Source organism: Chrysochloris asiatica, unplaced genomic scaffold (assembly GCF_000296735.1).
Source record: "Chrysochloris asiatica unplaced genomic scaffold, ChrAsi1.0 scaffold00016, whole genome shotgun sequence".
NCBI lineage: Eukaryota > Metazoa > Chordata > Mammalia > Afrosoricida > Chrysochloridae > Chrysochloris > Chrysochloris asiatica.
The window spans coordinates 29,734,947-29,744,839 of record NW_006408534.1 but is presented as its reverse complement, the minus strand read 5'-3'; the positions used below and the strand labels follow the sequence as shown (position 1 = coordinate 29,744,839).

Genomic DNA, 9,893 nt, shown 5'->3' with positions numbered 1-9,893 from the left:
CCTAAGGGTCCTTGGCCTGGGCCCCTAACAAGTGACAGCAACTACTCACAGTCCCCTTTGAGAGAGTGTTCAATTGCATGTGAACAGGTGCTAACAGGAGAAACAGGAGGCTTCCCAGGCCTGAGGGCCCTCTTGGGGTCTAGACACATCTTTGGGTCCTGGGACTGCCCCCAAAGGCCCTGTGGAGTCACCTGGCTGTGGGGTATTACATAGTTAGCCACACCTCACACAGAGGTGGCCTGAGAGTCTCTTGGTAGGGAGGAAGGAGTGGGGCTCCCCTGAGTGGGTGGGTGATTCCTAATTTGTCTGCTGGCTTTTGTCCTGTAGCTCAAAGCAGCTGCATCCAACCAACTTTGGGTACACAGACCCACACAGAAAAGCCACCATCCAGGAAGGCTCTAGAACAGGGCCTTCTTCCGCTGTTAGCTGACCTCCTATCAGCCAGAGATGTCCAGAGAAAGGCCTCTTTCAGGTCCCACTGAGACTCCAATAGCAGAGAGTCAAAGACCACCGGACAAAGGTCCTTGTTAGGGTTGGACCAGCGCAGCCAGAAGGGGGCTCTCAGAAGGGAATTCTGTAGCTATGAGGAGCGCTATGAGGAGCTTGTGGGGCTCCTTTCTGCTGCAGTTGAGAGAGGCCGCTGGAGGGGTTCCCGGAGAGGCAGAAGGTGCCTCTAGCGTCCACGGGGGGAGAGGGGGCGCCTGAGCAGCCCGACTGTTCTTGCTTGTGCAGCAGGGACATGCGGAAGAAGGTGCGTGAGCAGGTTTTGCACCGGTACTTCTTGATGGCCGAGTGCGACTACAGGTGTGCGCGCAGGCCTTGCCACAGGTGTCGCACCTGCAGGGAAGCGTGTGGCTGCGGTTGTGCATCTTGAGAGCACAGAGGCTAACGTATTCTTTGTTGCAGCACTTGAAGTTGAAGGCCTTTCAAGACTGGGAGTCCTTGGCCCCAGAGAGCACAGCCAACTGATCGGGCACGGGGTGGGGGTGGGGGGGGCGGGCGCTGGCTGGCAATACATAAGAAGGGGGATGGGAAAAAGAAGAACAAGGCAGACAGGAAATCGGTTGGGGTGGGGGTGGGGGTGGGGGGGGCGAGCAGGCCAGGGAAGGCAGCATATGCCTCCGCCTCCAGGGAAGAGGCTGGGGCAGAAAAGAAGGAAGAAGGAGCCTGAGGGGGAGGGCTGAGGGGCTGGGAGTCTTTCCCACTGTCCTCGTCCGACAGGGAGGTCAGCTTAGAGGCCTCTGGGCCCTCTTGGGTCTGTAGGGAAGGAGGCCCAGGCACTGGGCTGAACTTGGGGCACCAGGAGAGAGTCCCAGATGCTTGTAGGCTTTGGGGTTGAGGACTTTGGACGGAGGAATTGCTGCCAGCAGATAGGCCTGGGCGTATGGCTGCCCAAAGGTGAACTCTAGGGACGAGTCGTGCAGCTCACTGTAGTTAGGGAGCAAGAAGGTTTCCTGAGGAGGAAAGAACGTGGCCATGGTGGCCTAGGTAACTGGGGTTGCTGGGCAGCGCTGGGGACGAGGCAGTCTCCACCCGCGAGACCAAAGAATTATGCTGAAAAGGAATTGTATTTGCACCTTTTGATTCAAAGAAGCATAAGATTTACTATGCAGGCAATGGTAAATTGATAAATGTCATCACATGCCTCAGCAAAATGAACATTTCAAAGTCTATCTTAAATATAACACTATCTGTGATAGGATAATACCCATACATCTTAGAGGTAGGCCAGTTAATACAATTATTATTCAAATTGGTTCACCAAGCACTAAAGTCAGTAATGAAGAACTTGAAGAATTCTACCAACTTCTTCAGTTTGATATTTAACAAGTACGCAAATAACATATAATAGTAATTACTGGTGATTGGAATGCTAAGGTTGGAAACAAAGAGGAAGGGTCAGTAGTTAGAAAATATGGCCTTGATGAAGGAAACGATGCTGGAGATAGCATGATAGAATATTGCAAGACCTATTACTTATTCATTGCAAACACCTTTTTTAAACAACAAAAAAAGATGACTATACACATGGAAATCACCAGATGGGATACACAGAAATCAGATTAACTACATTTTTAAGACAAGACCATGGAAAAGCTCAAAATCAACAGTCAAAACTAGGTCAGTGACAGATTGTGGAACAGATCATCAAATACCCATAGGCAAGCTCAGGCTAAAGTCAAAAAACAAAAAAAAAGGAAACAAGTGCACAAGAGCCAAAATTTGGCCTTGAACATATCCCACCTAAATTTAGAGATCATTTCCAGAATACATTAGATGCATTAGACACAATGACCAAAAGCCAAAACAATTGTGTGATGAAATGAAGAACATCATACAGGAAGAAGGGAAAAGGTCATTAAGCAAACAAGAAAGAAGAAAAAGAACAAAATAGATGTTACAAGATACTCTGAAACTTCTCTCCTGCACAGCGATGCTAAAGTAAAACAAAGAAATGAGGAGGCAAAAGAGCTTAACAGAAATTTTCGAAGTGATGTTCGAGCAGACAGACTCAAATATTATAACAACATGTGCAAAGATCTGGAGTGATAAAATAAAAAGAGGAGCACACTCTCATCAATTCTCAAGCTGAAATAACTGAAGAAAAAATCTAATCCTTAACTTGAAATACTGAAGGATTCTACAGGCAAAATACTGAATGGTGCAGAAAGCATCAAAATAAGATGAGAGGAATACACAGTCACTCTACCACAAAGAAAAGGCTGATGTTCAACCATTTCAAGAGGTAGCATATGATCAACAGCAAATGATACTAAAGGAAGAAGTTGAAGGTGCACTGAATACATTTATAAAGAACAAGGCTCCTGGAATTGATAATATACAAATCTTTCAACAAACTGGTGCAGCAATGGAGGCACTCACTCATCTATGCCACAAAATTTTGAAGACAACTACCTGGCCAACTGATGGGAAGAAATCCATATTTGTGACCAATCCAAAGACAGGAGTCCCAACAGAATACAGAAATCATTATACAATCAGCTGCAAAAAGTTTGCTAAAGATATGCCCAAACTGGCTGTCATAGTGAATTGACAGAACTGCCAGAGGTTCAGGCCAGATTCAGAAGGGTAAGTGGACATGAATGACATCATTGCTGATGTCAGATTGATCATGGCTGAAAGCAGAGACTACCAGAAAGATGTTTACATATACTTTCTTTACTATGCAAAAGCTTTCAACTGTGTGGATCAAGACAAGCTATGGATAGCATTGAAGAGAATGAGAATTCCAAAACACTTAATTGTTCTCATGAGGAACCTGTACATAGACCAAAAGGCAGTCATTTGAACAGAACAAGGGGACACTGAATGGTTTGAACCTAGGAAAGGCATGTGCCTGGGTTGTATTCTTTCACCATACTAAAAACAATCTGTACAATGAGCAAATAATCCAAGAAACTGGAATATATGAAGAAGGACATGGCATCAGATGTGGAGAAAAGCTCATTAGTAACCTATGGTATGTAGATGATGCAACCTTTCTTGCTGAAAGTGAAAAGGACTTACAATACTTATTGTTGATGATCAAAGACCACAGCCTTAGGTATGGGTTGCACCTCAGTGTAACGAAAACAAAAATCCTAACTGCTGGACCAGTATATCGCATCATAATAAACTGAGAAAAGATTGAAGCTGTTAAATACTTCAATTTGCTTGTATGCACAATCAACACTCATGGAAACAGCAGTCAAGAAATTAAATGATGTATTTCATCAGGCAAATCTGCTGAACAAAAACTCTTCAAAATGTTCAAGAGCAGACATTTCCGTTTTAAGACTAAGGTGCGACTGACTCTATCCTGGTATTTCCAATAGCTTCGTAATACATGTGAAATATGGACAATGAATAAAGAAAATCATACTAGAATTGATGCATTTGAATTACGGTATTGGAGAAGAATATAAAAAAAAAGAAACATGTAATGCAAGAGGAACAAATAAATCTGTGTTGGAAATAGTACAGCCATAAAGTTCCTTAGAAGTCAGGATGGTGAGACTTAGTGTCTCATACTTAAGACATGTTATCATGAAGAACCAGTCCATGGAGAAGATGTCATACTTGGTAGAGAAGAGTCTCTGAAAAAAGAGGAGGACCCTGAACAAGATGGATTGGGACAGCAACACCAGCAATGGGCTTAAGCGCAACAACAGTTGTAAGGATTGCAGTGCATAAGGTCACTGCTGTGCATAAGGTCACTATGAGTCAGAACCAAATCCAGGGCACCTAACAATAACAACAAAGTGCCATCAACAGTGTGTATAGTATTGTCACATTTTAAAATAAAATTTTTATGGACTGATTCCCCCTGCCATATAGTTCTTTATTTTTTTCATATTTTCAATGATCATGCAAATATATGCATTTAAAAAAATTTTTATACAACATGGAGCTTCTTTAAGATGTTAATAGTCTCACCAATGTACAATAAAAGTAATAAAAGAGAAAGACAGATTGTTCAGAGAATACAGAACGAGTATTATAGGACACTTTTTACCTTATTCCTTGACCCCAAATTTTAGTAGCTTTATAAATTTAGACAGTCCACAAGAGTCATCGATAGTCTCAGTGTATATTTTTACAATGCAAGAGAAAATTCTCTCCCTCAGTGACAACTCCATATTACAGTGGGCTGGCTTGGGATGCAGTAAACAATTAAAGCCTGTTTATTTGTCCTGGTCTTCTCCCGAGCTCTCTGCTGTGCCTTTGCACTATACACCAAGTGCTTTGTGACTAAATTTCAGCACTGAGAAAGCCCAGAGGGATTTGAACTGACCTTCCTGAAACTCCACTCTAACAGACTGCAAAATGTGTTTTGGAGGCATGTCATCAACATATATGTCACCAACATATAATACAGCTTCATTTACAGAGACTCCTATTTCCTAGTGAGAGCCCTCTGTGTCTTTATATCTCAAGGGCTTGTAGGAAATAAGGATACTTTATCTGTTTCTGGTCTTTATTTTTCCCTCCATAGAGTCCACCTGGAGTCCTAGTGTGGTCCTGCAATATAATGTACGGGACCACCAGGTCAGTTTAAATTGCAATGTAGGTGGTTCAAATCCACCAGCTACTTCTTGGAAACCCTATACAGGTTTGCTGAGTCTGAATTGACTCGATGACACGTCACAACAACAACAAAGAGTTCTCCTAGATACACTCTGGCCCAGAGGGTTCTTTCGTATCTCTAGCACCTAAAGTCTGAACACTTCTTTGGCACTTTGTATGCACTTCCTTAAATTTTTTAACTATTTTCCTTTGTTAAAGGAAATGCTTCTTTCCTACTCCTGGTGAATTTTAATATGAAAAAATAGCTTAATTATTAATATCTCTCTACCTTTTTATTCGCTTCACCTCAGGGTAAAATAGAGGAGAATAAACTCATAATTATACACAGAGCTTCTCTGTTTTCTTCTTGCAAATGAGCTCTTCCATATAAACTGTTTCTTTCTGTTTCACAGGTGAAGAGTCACTGTGTGGATATAGAAGTACAACTGTCTAATTCTGGAGTTCAGAGTCAGGCAGTCCATTTAGAGCTTATGCTAAATTGTGTGAACTTAAATCTAGCTTTTATGTACAAGAAGTGAAGGTAATGCATTGCCTTTATATAGTTTGTATTTGTCTTATTTCTCAATTGGTCCAGAACTTGGAAAGGTAAGGAGTTTCTGTTGACGCTGCAGCATTCCATATGGGTATTTAAGCCTTACTTTATCATTTAATATGCTATTTAATGTGTCTTGTCTTTCGAATTCTATTGTGAACTCTACAGGGATTGGAACATGGAGTATAATTTTTTATATCCCCCTGAGCACTCCATTCAGAGCTTTGTATATAGCAGGTGCTCAATCCACTTTAATTCAATGACATATTTGTTGAAAAACTCTGATACCTCCCAGCAATCAAGTAATTTTCTTCAAAGTGTTTACACCATAATTCTACCACATATAAAGATCGGTAACCACGGAAACATCTTTCCTATTCTAGCTAAAATATCCTTTCTTTTTAAATCTTCTTCCCTTAGTACTTAACCTCCTCCCCCATCATTTCTCTGATTCTTTCTTTGCCTAATAGAAACAAAGAAAACACTAGCAAAGATCTTGGGGTAGGAGTCGTGGACACAAAGGCATGGTAGTTACCATTCTTTCCTCCTCTTTCTATGCGTAATTCCCGAGACATGCTTTGCTTTTAGACACTATAATATCAAAGGTTTGGAAGCATTTAAAATTAATATTTTCTGCTAACAGACCCAATGATTTTATCATGGAGATGAGTTTCTGACAATCCTATTGATTCCTGTCTGCAGCATTTCCCATTTATCTGTCTACTAGTATCCTGACCCATTCAATTCCCTGGTGACCATAATATGCTTCTCTTCTCCCTTTCATTGCCCAGTAAACCAGAGTCATGCTCCTGTGAAGCCTGGCACTGAGTATTACCTATTGACAATGATTTTTTTCTGTCTTGCTTTTTTGAGCGTTTGTTCCTACTTCCCTACCACCATTATTCTGCTAGTGGCATATTATCAAACTTCACCTAATTTTACCAAGTCTTTTGAGTCCATATAAGACCCTGGAGCAGTGTCTACTAAGACCTTTTTGTACACACAGGTATAACTTTTGTATACCTCTCATCTGACCTGAGTCATTCCTCCAATTTTACCCATTTTCTATCCTTGAGGCATATATCATTATCTTAACAGTATGTTGTTGTTGTTGTTGTTAAGTGCCATAGAGTCGGGTCCGACCCATAGCGACCCTGTACAGGGTTTCCGAGGGTGTAAATCTTTACGGGACTAGAAAGCCTCATCTTTCTCCCGCGGAGCGGCTGGTAGTTTCGAACCGCTGACCTTAAGGTTCGCAGCCCGATTCGTAACCACTACGCTACCAGAGAAAGCCTCATCTTTCTCCCGCGGAGCGGCTGGTAGTTTGAACCGCTGACCTTAAGGTTTGCAGCCCGATTCGTAACCACTACACTACCAGAGCTCCTTATCTTAACAGTATAAGTGTGCCTAATTTAGTCTAGAACGTACTATGGATAAAATCAGGGAAATAAAGAGAAAGGGAATCTTTGAGATACTCTAACCTGATCTAATTACTCTCTCTTTATATATTCATGAAAACACCAAGGCATTAGAAGGTTAAGTGAGTTACCAAAATGAGCTACAGGCAAACTCAGGTCCCAAGACTACTGACAACCAATTTTATAATCCAATATTTTATAAAGAAATAGAAAATTAATACAGCAACAAATGGTATTGATTTTCCATTATTATATGAAATAAAACTACTAAAAATGATATAGATTTCCAACAAACCAATATCTCAAATCCTAGGTACTTACAAATTGAAGATAGATTTTCAACTACCTGTATAAGATGGAGATTAAACTATAATACATAACAAGGCTGAATATTTTTTTATCCTAGGAGACCAACAAGTCAGTCTTTTAATAGTTGATGGTTGCCATAAAAGAAACCCTAGAAACCTCCAAGGTCTTATACTCCATTAGGAATATAGAAAGAAGTTACCAAGCTTACAGCAAAAGTATTTCACTATAATATTAAAGGGAGATATACTCAATAAAATAACATCTAAGAAGTTTAATAAAAGGTACTAGTCATTCTTTGGAGTCCTAGTGTGATGCTGTGGGTTAATACACTAGGCTGCAAATTCAGTAAGAAGTGCAAGGTCGACAGTTCAAGCTCACCAGCCGCTCCTTGGAAATGCTATACAGGGTCACTATGGGTTGGAACCGACTTGATAGTGCTTAATAACAACAGCAACTCATTCTTTAAAAAAAAATCTCTAAACTTTAATTGAACTATAATGGAGTCATTAAAATAAAGTATAGTCTACCTCTAACTCTGGTAGCGTAGTGGTTACAAATCGGGCTGCAAATCGCAAGATCACCAGTTTGAAACTACCAGCTGCTCTGTGGGAGAAAGAGGAGGCTTTCTGCTCCCATGAAGAGTTACAGCCTCGGAAACACTGTTCAGGGTCGCTATGGGTTGTAACCAACTCGACAGCACTTAACAACAACAACAACAAATATATATATGGAATCTTGGTGTAGCACTGTGGGATAGTGCGATGGATTGCAAGTTCATCTAAAGCACAAGGTTCGCGGTTCTAGTTCATCAGCCACTCACCAGAAACCCAATGAAAGGTTGCTGAGTTGGAACTGAGTTGACATCACTTAACAACAACAACTTCTAATATAATGGATTTCTACTTTTGTACCACTCCAAACAAATGTTTCATGAAATATTGTCTCTTTTGTGAAGTTCAAAAATATATTCACAGTAAGAACACTCTATTTTTACTGTTAATTTTCTATCATCAAACCACAAACTGCAAATCAGTTTCAATCATTTCAGCTCTGTCTTTTCATCAATAAATGACACTTGAAATTCCCACATTATTTATTGAAAATGCCTCCATAAATTTCATTTTGACATGAATGCTTCAATTCACAAGCATAATCACAACTCTATATTTTTAAAAGGGAAAGAAAGAGAGTTACAGAAAGATAAATTTTATCCATGGATTTGGTCTCTCAAAATCAAGTTTTGTTGTTTCTAATATCAGAATATAATTGTAAACTGCTCCCTTTAAAATCCCTATATTCCTGGAATGGTAATAATGGTGGCACTTCTAGGTAGTAATTGGGAATAGATGCATTGTCAGCACTGGAGAGAACAAGTTGGCTGAATCACTTGTAAAGAGCATAGCAATTTGTCAGTGCTTACAATGCAAAAGGTGCTCTGCTTACTAACAGAGAGCTTGACACAATACCCACCTAAACTTAAACCCATGAAATATATTCTCTCATTTGACCAATTCACTGAGTTAGGTAAAAGTGGCTCAGGATTCACTCTACTGAAAATATTTTTTAAAGTAGAATGTGTTTTTAAATCCCTGTATTTACATTTAGGTTGTGGGATTTTAACCTCTGTTGCTGTCTCCTCAGTATCTTCAGAAGGAAAGATGATAATACCAGGCACTGTTTTAAAGTTTCATTTAATTTAATACTCAGTTTACTAATGAGAAAACTGAGTCACTTTAAGATTAAGCAATTTATCCTGGACAAATGGCAAAATCTGAATTTCAACTAAGGCAGTCTAACTCCAGAGTCCTTACTCTTAGCATGCAATACAGAATCTGTAGGACAAGACATCAAAAAACTGTCCAAGGAGAAAAAGACATTGAAACAACCTCCTCAGATTTTTAGGACTCTCATAATGACCCAGGTCAGATGAGAGGTATACAAAAGGTATACCTGTGTATACAAAAAGGTCCTAGTAGATACTACTCCAAGGTCTTTTGTATTGTCATTTATTTAGTTTTTATATTTGTAAAATGGAGTCCTGGGGTGGCACTGTGGGTAAATATGCTGGGCTGCAAAGTCGGTTTGAACCACAAGGTCAGCAGATTAAGCTCATCAGCTGCTCCTTAGAAACCCTATACAGAATCACTATGGGTCGGAACTGACTTGACAGCACTTAGAAGCAACAACAAGAATCTGTAAAATGGGGGAAATAAATATTTTGCTTCTTTGTAAGATTCGAAGAATATAAACTATTTCTCTTAGAAATGTAAGTACTTCAAGGTAAGTACCAGGTTATATTATCAATAAATCAGTTTAGCATAAAGAACTTTCAAAACAGTACACAGTAGGAGAACAAACAAGATGGCAGATCTGGTGGACGTATAGCAGAGAGCTCCGTCAACAACACAGAATACCGGACCAAGCAGGCTCAGGAGATGGTCCCAGAACTCTGAAGCACATATAAAGGAATACTTAGAAGGTTGGAAGGCTAACAGCTGGGGGAATATGTGGCAGAAGCAAGAAATCTATTGCTTTCTAGTCCGGGA

General features: G+C 40.3%; 1 pseudogene; it reads right to left on the bottom strand.

The window, feature by feature from the left end:
- Positions 1-527: 527 nt before the first annotated feature.
- LOC102823147 lies at positions 528-6,195 on the bottom strand (annotated as a pseudogene).
- Between the last annotated feature and the right edge of the window lie 3,698 nt (positions 6,196-9,893).